The sequence below is a fragment of the Sycon ciliatum genome, chromosome 3, assembly GCF_964019385.1.
Source record: "Sycon ciliatum chromosome 3, ocSycCili1.1, whole genome shotgun sequence".
In the NCBI taxonomy this organism is placed as follows: domain Eukaryota; kingdom Metazoa; phylum Porifera; class Calcarea; order Leucosolenida; family Sycettidae; genus Sycon; species Sycon ciliatum.
In genome coordinates, this window is record NC_088645.1 from 5,258,706 (window position 1) to 5,271,413 (window position 12,708).

The 12,708-nt window shown below is 47.0% G+C and overlaps 1 protein-coding gene across 3 annotated transcripts in view; it reads right to left on the reverse strand.

Moving 5' to 3' along the window:
- The window catches only part of LOC135811250 (tripartite motif-containing protein 2-like), a 252,222-nt gene that overhangs the window by 78,891 nt on the left and 160,623 nt on the right, over positions 1–12,708 (reverse strand). The gene's annotated exons all lie outside the window — the stretch shown is intronic.

Genomic DNA, 12,708 nt, shown 5'->3' on the forward strand with positions numbered 1-12,708 from the left:
CCACGCTCTATTCTTGGATTTCGCGAAAGCGTTTGACAAGGTACCTCACACAGTTCTTCTCCCTCAGCTCGCTACTATCATATCCCCTGAAGCCATTTCGTGGTTCACCAACTACCTCAGAGACCGTTCCTTCTGTATCAAAGTTCTCTCTGCCAAGTCACCGACCCACCCAGTTTCTGCAGGCGTTCTCCAGGGATCTCACCTTGGACCCATTCTTTTCATTCTCTACATTAATGCCCTGCCTCTCACCATATCGTCTGATGTCACTACTGATGTGCTCTTATTTGCCGATGACACAACTCTTGGGAGAGCAGCCGGAGAACCTAACCAACAACAAATGGTCCACCCCCTCCAGGCCGCCACTGATGGCGTTCTGCAGCGGGTTGATTCAGTCGGAGGGTGCTTCAACCCTTCGAAGTCTTGCACCATGCAGTTCTCTCCTAGAAGTCGTGAAGAACGTGCCCACCCTACTCATCCGACTCCGCACCTGAGAATGCAGGGAGATGACGTGTCTGATGATGTGTCTGATGTAACGAATCATCGACATCTTGGAGTCATCTTGGACTCTAACCTCGACTTCACCAACCACATCTCCACCATCACGACAAAGTTTCGCCAGCGAGCGGTCCTGCTGATCCACATGACCAAGCGTATCACCCCAGCCGTAGCCAGATGCTTGTACACTGGATATGTCCGACCTGTGGTTGAACACGCCTCATCCCTCTGGCAATTTCAGCTCTCCAGTGCTCAGGCTACTACCCTTGAACGGCTACAGGCAAGAGTGGCACGTGTGATCCTGTGGCAGTATGGCGTGTACCCTCCTCAAACGGAGCCGAAAGCCTCACTTTTCGCGCACCTCCAGTCACCCAGCCTCGCATGGCAAAGACACATTCAGTGCCTTCTTGAGCTCCACCGCCTTATCAATAGCCAGATGATGACCTTCGAGGACCTAGGCTACTCAGTGTCAAACAGCGCCAGGCGCCCCCCCCCCCCCCCCCAACATGTACTCCCACCTGCTAGAGCCAGCACACACACCCATGCCAACTTTCTCTTTGTCACCACTGCCACAGGGAACTCCCTCCCGGCTGCCATTTGTACTGTATCCAGCCCACAATGTTTTACCGCTCTTGTCCGCACACACTTTGCTATCACCCGTTATGATCCCTCTGGTTTCATTCCACGTAGGGTAGCGACGTCATAGAGCACTGTGTTATATTACTACCACCCCGCATCATTCTATTTCCTATATTTATTTTCTCCTCAGCTTCTTCATAAGCTGTTGACGGAGACTCCCTCGATTTAGGCTAAGGCCTGTGTAGAATCCATAAATACAAGTACAAATACAAAGTGTCAAATTCAGGAAGAAGCGTGTGTTCCTCGATTGAGCAATCAACTTTTTTTGGTACAAAAGAGTGCAGATTAATACTGAAGTAGGTTGGTGACAGGACATCATTGGTTTTGCCGAGTTCTTTGTTTGAAAGAAGCAGGGAACCCGCAATAGATCAATTGCACAAAGATTGTCTGGGTTCGAGACGGGGCATGTGGACCTTCTCACTCTGACTTCCTGACCTTTTGAGTTTGAGACGTTCGATTTTGCTTGACTGAGCTTGCTTTTTGGCTAGAGTTGTTTTGATTGGGCTTGTATAGTCATGCTGAAGCACTGCTACGCACTGCCTGTATGTACCAGTCGACGAGAGGTGGAACTGAGGCTCCCGTTTCATTCGTTTCTTTCCGAACTAGAAAGCAGAAAAATCGATGCATGCCGTCCATCGAGGTGAGCTTGAATGAGGGAATGGGAATTTTAGTATCGTTGTAAATAGGGTAGGCTTCAGCAAGCACGTCTGAGAAAGCACTCTATTCAGTTCTAGTGCTGCACTAGCTCTAGAGCGACCCTCTCATGAGGACAGACTGTGGAGAGGCCAGAAACCTGCCGAGTCAAGTGTTGAAGTCCAAGTTACGGAAAATGAAGCGTGAAGAGACCTAGCGTGAGAGTCAGTTGGTCTTTAGTAGTGCTATCTGTAATGTTCCTGCATGAACATCAATTTAGATCCTGTACTCCATAAATTATCAACTTCACTCCATAAGTCCCGGACAACAACTAAAGTATATTTACATAGAACAAGTAAAGATAAAGATGAACAACCAGGATCCGTATATGTACACAGTACGGGAGTGCAAAGGGATAACCGATCACGGAACGGATCAGGTACAACAATCAACTCATAAGACCGCAGTCACACCAAGCGTGATTCAGCCATTCAACGGAAGAAAAGCGCTTTTTGATGTCAGCGTTGCTACAGAACTACTGGATTTTCGGTTTCATCCGTTCTCAGCAGTCATCCGTTTTCAAAGCGCTAAATGGAGCGCTGAATGGATTAAGCCACTTTCAGGCATTCTGGGGCAGTGGCGGGTAAAACAAACTTTTGCAAATCCAAAGCGCATTTTACCATCGATGCATCGTTACTAAGGCATCCGGTGTTTGATTTTTTGTTCGTCCAACTTCTCTCTTTGCCTGCTGTCTGTTATTGTCCTTGTCTTTCCTTGTGCGCTTTTTACTAGTTGCGATGTGGTTCAGCAGAGTCAGACAAGCGAGAGTATTGTTTGATAAGAGCTTGCGCATCATGATATCGGTGCAGAGCAAGGTGCAGACAACGGCACGGAGTCTAGTTTCAGGATCCATGGCTGCACTACAAGCTCAAACCTCCCTGAATTTGTCAAACAAGCACCCTGATTACAATGTGGCAATGAAGCTCCTCTCCCAGTACAGTACCAAAACTCTGCTGATTTACACATACAAGTTCAATAGAAAATCAAATGCGAAAATGACCGCGAAGAAAAAACCTCTACAGCTCACAAAAAAATCCAGCGGATCTCTGTCGATGTGACCAACCGCTTATTCAGCACAAGCCACTTTCAGCGCAAGCAGGAAATGGTTTGTTTTGTGTGACCGTGGCCTAAGAGTGCAGAGTGTAGAGAGTGTTATCCATGTATAGGTAATTGTAATGGAACCACAACATCTTCCTTTTTATGTTCGAAGAGAGAGGTAACAACTCCAAGAATACATAGTCATACCCATTTAAACGAGATAGGGCAGAGACAGAAAATTACTACATGCAGTTGACAATCATCAGTGTCAGTAACTGCAGTGGTCATAGCATGAGTAATGTGTATATACTGTACAGCAGGAATTTTTCGGACGGAAATATTTTCGGACAAAGCCGAATTTCGACCTTTCGGACGGATTTTATTTTCGTACAGTGCTGCATGCTAAATGCACGTGTTCGCATGCGGTACGCATGTATAATGTAAATAACTTCACAGGAACAAATTTTAGTACGGAATTAATTTTAGTACAAAAGAGGCCGTGCACGAAATCGTACGAACAAAATTTCGTCCGAAAATTTCCTACTGTACAGTACGTTGAGTGTGTTCAGCGGCCGGGATAGACATGTTGATTTGCGCAAGGTAGGTTAGAACTGTACATCAACGGATCGAGGTTCTGCAGATGCAGTGGCAGTCAACTGCGGTGTTGGTGTTGGTTACACATCAGGTAGTAGCTTGCCGTGACGACGGTTGCGGTGGTACTTGGACAAGTTGTCGGTGGTGGCAATATAGGATCTGTCCGAGATGCGGTCAGCAATTAGAGCTTCAGCAGCGAGATCTTGTACCTAGACTTGGTCTCCTTGGGTCAACGGTGGCAGGGATTGCGTTCCGTGTGATGAGTCGTAGGTCTCACGCTGTTTCTCCTTTTGCCTCACCTCGAATTTTCTTAGCTTGGCAATATCAGGCCAACTTGGAGCGAGGGATTCCGCTGAACATGGGAGGTGGTGGAGTAGATGACCAAACAGGAGCTCGGCTGGCGAGTAACCACTTCCGAGGGGCGTTGGTCTTCAAGAGACGCTTGAAGGTTCAAACAGCTCGCTCAGCTTCACCATTGCTCTGTGGGTAGTGCGGGCTACTGGTGCGATGGGTGAGCTGAATTTGGGCTGCAAATGTGACCAATTCAGCACTTGCGAACTGTGGACCGTTGTCCGAAACAAGACATGAGGGATGCCATGGATGGCGAACAGCTCGTGATGCTTGTTGATGACGGCTTTAGATATAGTCTTTCGTAGCGGGATAGCGTGAATGTACCTGGAGAAGTAGTCGACAGCAATGAGGTACTCCTGACCGTCATGATGGCAGAGGTCGACTCCTATTCTCTCCCACGGCAAAGAGGGAAGCACAGTTGGTGACAGAGCCTGTGGCGGCGAAAAAAGATGCTTGGCGCAGGTCAGGTAGTTCTAGATGCATTCTTAAATGGCACGCATGATACCTGGCCACCAGATGGGGGACTCCGCACAGGCCAGGCACTTTGTTATGCCCTGGTGACCGTCATGCAATGCTGCAGGCGTAGCTTTGCGCACGGATGCCGAAATTACGATCCGAAATCAGTGGTACAGCAGACCGTCGTGAACTGTGAGCGAGCCACATTCGTTGCGGTAGGCCTCCAGGTCTACGTTGACCTTGGTCGGCCAGCCATGCAGGGTATGCTGGATCAGTTGTTGCAGAACTGGATCGTCAGCAGTGCCTGTAACGAGAGCATGTTGCTCAGCAGGATTGCATAGAGACGACAGGACAGCAAGGATGGGGGCTTCCAAGTCACTCTGTAGGTTGGATTTGGTTGCTGGTGTGTCAGAAAGAGGAGCTCTGGGCAGGTTGTCAGCAAGAACCATGTTTTTGCCAGCAACATACTCCGCCTGTACATCATAGCGCATGAGTCTGATCAGTAGATGTTTTCAACATGGAGATACCCGGTTTCTCTGCTGCTATCATGGTGTGTGAGGCGCACGCGACCGGATTCTACTTATTGTCGTCGAACTGTAGCAGTGCTGTAGTCAATCATTAGCTGCTGCCATCGGCTGTGACGATAAATGGTGCAGACGGGTAGTAGTACGCGAGACATGAGGCTGAGGCAGCTAGGCGTTTGAGCTCTGTGAAAGCTGGCTCATGTGCTTCGGTCCATTCCCATGTCGTGTCAAACCGAAGTAGCTCACGCAGTGGGGCGACTACTTTCGACAATGACGGCAGAAAAATGGAGAGGTGAGTGAAGAGTCAAAGTGCCCAACGCAGCTCTTCCACGTTAGTTGATGCTGCGAGGCGCTCGATGGCATGGATCAGGGTGAACACCCTAGTCCCTAATCCAATGGCCCAGGTACTTTAGGGACAATGGGTCCATTGCTATTTTAAGCATCATGCCTGTTTCATTTTCCTTTATAAATAAAGTAAGAAGGGATGCGCATCTGAACTTAGACATGTTCGGATTAAGTGTCAGACCGGCATCACGGAGTTGGTTCTCAACAGCGAGCAGAGCATCATCATGCTCTGCCATCATTGAAAGCATAGATGATGATGTCTATGAACATTGGTACGATGTGAATATCGCTGAGTAGACCCTAGAGGGTGAAGTAGACCCAACCAGTGAAAAAGAGATCCAACTTGAATGAGATTGGAAATTTGCCAGGTGATAGTTGGTCATTACAGAAATTGACTCATACACGTGATGATGAGCTAATTATCTGGATGTTGGATATCACTAGAGCTATAAGCATTCTTTTGACTGTTTCTGACAATGCAATGTCAATATGTGTAGAAACTAATATTATGATATGGCCCAATATTTGAGAAAATCGAACCTCAGGGCTGTTTTGGTGAAATTGATTTTTTTATTTTTTATTTATGTCTAGCCATCATAGAGTATTGTGACTTGGTTTCACGGCCATCACACCAATATTGACTATGAAGCAATGCATTTTATGGTCAGTAGTCATGATAATAAATATATTATTAACTGGTTTGAGGGAAAGAGACAAACGGGAAAAGTCTGAAGAAAAAATTGACTGCCACCACCAGGACTCGAACCAGGGACCCTCGCTTGTAGCCAGCGATGCTCTAACCACTGAGCTATGGTGTAGTCGTCATCCCAGCAGAGGCCGTTCAACATTTTCTTCAGACTTCGTAACTCACACTTCCTGTGAATCCACACAGGCGGGTGGGACGCAGCCCTCACTGTAACCCACACACTTCACGTACAAACTAGCACGCGGGGAGCCCCAAGTCATAAAATATTAACTGGTTTGAGGGAAAGAGACAAACGGGAAAAGTCTGAAGAAAAAATTGACTGCCACCACCAGGACTCGAACCAGGGACCCTCGCTTGTAGCCAGCGATGCTCTAACCACTGAGCTGTGGAGTAGTCGTCATCCCAGCAGAGGCCGTTCAACATTTTCTTCAGACTTCGTAACTCACACTTCCTGTGAATCCACACAGGCGGGTGGGACGCAGCCCTCACTGTAACCCACACACTTCACGTACAAACTAGCACGCGGGGAGCCCCAAGTCATAAAATATTAACTGGTTTGAGGGAAAGAGACAAACGGGAAAAATTATATTATTATTCTTTTTTTACAATTTTGAAAGGTTAGTGTGTTTGATGCCACCAAAACTTGTTTCCATGTGATATCAATAGCCAACTATAGTAGAGTGTTCTGACTGTTCTGGTACTTCAGTTCCAGCATTCACTTTATTGAGGTTGTGTAGGTACAACAGCAGCAATAGCAGCATTAAAAGGAGAGGTGATTTATCTCTTCTCCTGGTGACGGACATGCTTGACAGGATAGTCTGCAACAGCTTTTGATGGATAAGCATGAGAATAGCATTTACATAGTGTGTAAGTGCGAAGGAGCCAAACAGGGCAAATGTGTCCAGATGTGCCTTGTTGCACTTTGTAAAGATTGACGGAATTATTTCCAAACATCAGTAACACAGCCTGGCAAACGTTTCACACCACCAACTAAAGAGTTACAGAATGTTACTCTAGATTGCCAAGCCTCATGTGTTCCATGATCCATGATGGTCTGATTCGCCATTATTAGCTGGAGTACCGAGCTTGCCATTCAAAAACATTTTAGGATCATAATCGCAAAGAAAACTCGCATCATTTCGTGCTGTTTCAGCAGGTCTGGCGTGTCACTCAGGAAACAGTTCTGCCACCCGCGCAAGGGCGGCCAACGACCTTGCAAGCGGCGTACCCTCAGGAATCCACCTGTGCGTTCTTGCCTGGAGCTGTAGCTGCTATCGCTAAGGCAGACTGTGGTTGGCCCTGACCATACTCATCCAGGCCAAGTCTCATCATCCTCGCCCCCGACAGGTAAGTACTGCGTGTCACTTGCGATCGATTCACATGACCTGCGCTCTCAGAACTAGCAGCTCTGCCACCGCTTGACAGGATATCCACAAAGAATGATACATCACGGTCGATGGGATCGCGGCTACTGTCCACCGTGAGCACCAACTGACACAAGAATCACCTTCAATTTTGTTCCGACATTGTCGTCTCTACAGTTTGCTTTGATGGAATCGATTTTTTTGCGAACAAATTTGTTTTTAGTGTTTTCTCAAAAAAAACGCGTAGCCCCGAAGGTCGAAGGTCTCAGATATCGGGCCATATGTATTTGTTGTGGTTCCATTTGTCATGGGTGTGTCATGCTTCTTACCTCAATGCAGCGTCATCCGTAGTCTGCTTCCATTGAAGGGCAGGCGGAACTGGTCTATACGATCCAGCCATGGCCGGACCAACCTTTTGGCCCAGATATTTTTTCTTGGAGACATCACATCAAAAATGGATAAAACCCGTCGATCAACTGATAGAGTATTAAAGCGTTAGTCAGAGAGTGTTTGGAAGTCTTTGAGACATTGAGAAGTGGTTGGAAATGTTTTGAGGAGTGTGTAGTAAGTCGAGCTAAGATGTTACGACACTGAGTCAGCGGTACATTAGTGAAGAAACTGCATTCTCCCAACGTCGGAGCTCACGCTTCCTGTCGACTGGACTGACACTTAACTGACTCACGACTGCGTCTGGAGCACTCGAGAAGCCTGTCGTACCCGGGAAGTTACTGTTTTTGCTTGTTCTGCCAAAGTTTCCCTGCCAGCAGTGGCTGTCTACCCAAACTCGGCGTTTGAACAGTCGTGCACACGTGCTTGTCTGACTGTTCAAGATGTGACTTCTGCAGACTTCAATGGCATTTAAATAACAGGGTCAATAAACCATTTTGACTTTAAAACCGTTGTTTTTCTACTCCGTGGTTTCGATACAACCTCACAGCCAAACTCATACCGGGTAAGTGCCAGGTTTTGGCCGGTGTTCCAGTGGTGTATGATTGACTAACTATATGGCCCAATATCTGAGAAAATCGGCGTTCGGGGCTGTTTTTGTGAAATAATTTTTTATTGCAAATTGATGTCTAGCCTTTGTAGAGTATTGTGACTTCGTTTCACGGCCATCTGACCAATATTGACCATGTAGAAGTGCATTTTACAGTAAGGAGTCATGTAAATGAAGTTTTCTTCTTTTTTTAATTTTGAAAGATCAGTTTGTTTGGAGCCGCCAAAAACTGTTTCCATGTGATATCAATAGCCAACTAATATAGTAAAGTGTTTTGACTGTTCAGGGACTTCATTTCCAGCATTCCGTGACTTTATTGAGGTTGTGTAGTTGCAACAGCAGCAATAGCAGCATTAGACGGAGAGGTGATTTATCTGTTCTCCTGGTGATGGACATGCTTGACAGGATAGTCGGCAACAGATTTTGACGGAACACCATGATACATGTAACAGCATTCACATACTTATTGTGAAGGAGTCAAACAGAGCAAATGCGTCCAGATTCGCCTTGTTGCACTTTGTGGAGACTGACCATTTCCAAACATCAGTAACACAGCCTGACAAGCGTTTCATGCCACCAACTCAAAAGTGACAGAATGTTACTTGAGATTGCTCAGCCTCATGTGCTCCGTGATGGTCTAGGATCATCGTCGCAAAAAAAAAGTCGCATCATTAATTTTAGTGCTGTTTTAGGAGGTCTGGATTGACACTCAGAAAACAGTTCTGCCACTCGCGCAAGGGCGGCCAGTGACCTTGCAAGCGGCGTACCGTCAGGAATTCACCTGGTTGTCCTTGCCTGGAGCTGTAGCAGCTATCGCTGAGGCAGACTGTGACCTTGATCATACTCATCCAGCCCAAGTCCTCATCATCGTCGCCCGGCCCGACAGGTAAGTACCGCGTGTCACCTGTGATCGATTCGCCTGACATGCGCTCTCAGAACTAAAAGCGCTGTCACCGCTTGACAGGATATCCACAAAGAACGATGCATCACAGTCCATGGGATCGCGGCTGCTGTGCTCCGTGAGCCCAATAACCAACTGACACAAGAATCGCCTCCAATTTTCTTCTGCCATTGTCATCACCGCAACAAGCCATGGCACTCTACTTCAATCCACCGAACACAGCCAAGCCAGGAAGACCTCTGACTACTTTAGTCACCCAGATCCAGCAAGACTGCGTCCACAGACAAACGCCACTCAAGAGGAGCCCGCATCTGCAGAGCCTCCGGCAGAAGGCATCCAACAGGCAAGTGTGGAAGGCCTTCGTAAAAAACGCACAGTGAACACTGACGAAACAGAAGTTGCCCATCCTTCTCAGTGCTATTTGCTTATTGTCGATTTGTAAGCCGTACCTTGCAGTCCATGTCTTCCCTTGTCATCATCATAATAGTATAGTTTTGTCTCTCTCCTTCTATTGCTCAGGAACACAGAGGCGGAAAGAGGCTGGTCCTCAAGTACGCGAAACTGTTCATAATAATAATAATATATTGTCATCTCTGCACTTTTCTTTGACAGAATCGATTTTTTGCGAACAAATTTGTTTTTAGTGTTTTCTCAAAAAACCGCATAGCTTCGAAGGTCGAAAGTCTCAGATATCGGGCCATATGACCCATGATCACTTTAGGCAGGCCGGACCAATCCTTATCTGCTTCCACTGGGCCAGTCGCTACACTTTTCATCATTCTTTGAAATAGTTTATTCGAATTTTATTTGTTTCCCTGCAACGATCGCTTGCTATGTTATTTATTTGCGTGCTTTTTGCGTTATCCATTTTACCAGCGCCTGCAAGGCTGCATGCTGTATTCGAGCATGACTAATGATGTCATTGTTTATGTCTTTGCTGTGGATAGTCACGTAGCTGCGTTGACATTTTTATTTTACCACCATTATTACACTCTGTGGACGACCACATACATCCACTCGCTTGCACACAGCAGCAACAAGAGGCTCCTTCCAGCAGTGAAGTTTTATTCCTTCTCACAATTGTTTCAATCACTAAGGCCTCGTCAGAGAAGGTTGAGTTGTTGCATGACTGGAAAAGAAATAGTCGCCTACTTTATACTGTGAATAAGATGTTGGTGCGACTTCAACGATACTTGGGGAAATGTGTGTTGCTCCTTACAAGGGAGCTCGTGATTTCCCTGCCGACTTGAATTCTCACTTGCCTAACTCACGACTGCCATCTAGAGTGCACGAGATGTCCATCGAACCTTCCACTCGTTAAAATATGTTATGTTGGCACTTGAAATGAGAGATAGTGCGCTGATGAGCGTGCACTTGATACTCGAAGTGTGAATGCAAGGTGTTAAAATGTTAACCGGTTTCTGAAATCATGGGACACTCTGCAAAGAGGTGATAGTTACTGCCGGATACTGCAACACAGCACGGAGACAGCAGTCATGCAAGTACTTGTAGTTCACCTGGCATCAACCCCATGCTCTCCCTATCTACACTGCACCATAGGCTCTCTCTTCTAGCGCATGTCTCATTTAGCTCACGTTCATACCGTCATTTATTTATTTATTTATTTATTTATTTATTTATTCAACATCTCCTGGCCCGTCCGAAGACTGCCAATAAACATGAGAGGTCAGGTGATAGCCAACCACGGCAAGCTAAAAGGGAAAAAAAGAAAGATGCTGTCAGAGAGGGAAAGGAGATAGGGAGAGAAAAAGAAAGGGAGGCACATTAATAATACATGGGATCACTTCGGATGAGACAGTGTGGAAAGCTGGACTGTGAATTTCCTGATATCCTGGCATGTCTTAATGCTAGTAGGCAGGTTAGACCAAAGGGAGTATGCTGAGAAGAAAGGGGATTTCAAAAACAGAGAAGAACTAGCTCGGGGCAGTGATAAGGCATTGCGTGTTGGTCTAGTGGTAACAAACCAGTTGTACTTGGCAATATGTTTCGGGACTTGGGCTAGGAAGATTTTTTGCACAAGGATACAAAGATGCTGCTGATGTCGGGCAAGAAGAGGGTGCGTGGAAGCAAGTTTATAAAGACAAAGGGAGGCAAATGTTTGGTCTTTTCGAAACAGAATTTTCAGAAGCAAGCGTTGATGTACCTCCAGTCTGTGGAGTAAAGTCTGAGACAACCCGCACCAAGCTATATCGCAATAGTCAAATATAGGCAAAATGTACGACTTAAAGAACAATTCTCTGCAGTTATCATTCAAGTGATGGCAGTGGGGTTGTAGCATACCTAAGGACGCACTCGCACGCTTGCACACAGACTGGACTTGTGGAGACCAGGAGAGTTGGCGGTCGAGAATAACGCCCAGGTGCTTGTGCTCGTTAACAACTTTAATAGGTGTACTATTTAGACCAGGAAAATACAGAAGTTGAGTGGGGGGCGAGGGAGAGAAGAACATGGCCTCGGTTTTGGCGAGGTTAGGCTTCAGTTTCCAGGTTTCCATCCATGTTACTGTAGCGTTGACCCCGGACTGCATGGAGGCCGTGAGGTTGTCTGCCGAGCTGTCGGAGCACATCAGAGCAGTGTCGTCAGCAAAAAGACTTACATTTGGTACAAGGGCTGGCAAGTCATTAACGTACAGTAGAAATAGGAGCGGCCCAAGTATGGACCCCTGGGGTACCCCAGACACGACTAGTAATGGGTCTGATAGGGAGGTAGATACTCTGACAGTCTGGTGGCGGCAGGAAAGATAGGATGAGAGCCATTGCAGGGCTGGACCATGTACCAAGAAGACGGACTCTAGCTTTGCAAGCAGACCACGATGCCAGACGGTGTCGAAAGCTTTCGCTAGGTCAAAGAACACGATGCCAACATGCCGCCTGAGGTTCCGCTGGGTGTAGATGTCTTGTACTAGACGTGTTAGTTGGAAAGTTGTGGAGTCTCCACGGCAGAAACCGGATTGAGATGGTGAAAGCGCTGGGGTGACGTGGCAGTACAGAGACTCAAAGAAAATACGTTCACAGACCTTGGACACAGCGGGAAGGAGAGAGATTGGTCTGTAGTTGCCAGCCTGAGAGCGTTGGCCTTTCTTATAGATCGGGACGATAACAGCAGATTTCCAGACGGACGGAAATACTCCTGTACGATATGACATGTTAAAGAGCAGGCACAAGGGATAGGACAGAGATGGCGCAAGCCATTTGAGAACCTCATTGGGTATGCCATCTTCGCCAGGGGACTTACAATTCTTCAGGAGTTTGAGGTGCTTACAGACGGTAGCAGTCGTGGTAACGACGCGTGTGAGTGGTGCGCTAAGTTCAGGGGCTGGGGACAGCGATGGAATGACCCAATTCGGATCTTCCGGAATGCCGGATGAAACAAACTGCTTGTTCAGTGTGTCTGCAATCGCCTTCACATCGTGCTGGCGGTTGCCATTGGAGTCCGTCAGGTACTGGATTGGCGCGCGGGAGGTCCCGCGGCACTGGTTGCGAAAGGAACAGTCAGTATAAACTAGGTGATTGTTTCTTTTCAAGTCTTTCAACACCTCAACCTTCTCTGATGAAGTCTTAGTGACCAAAACATCTGCCAGAATG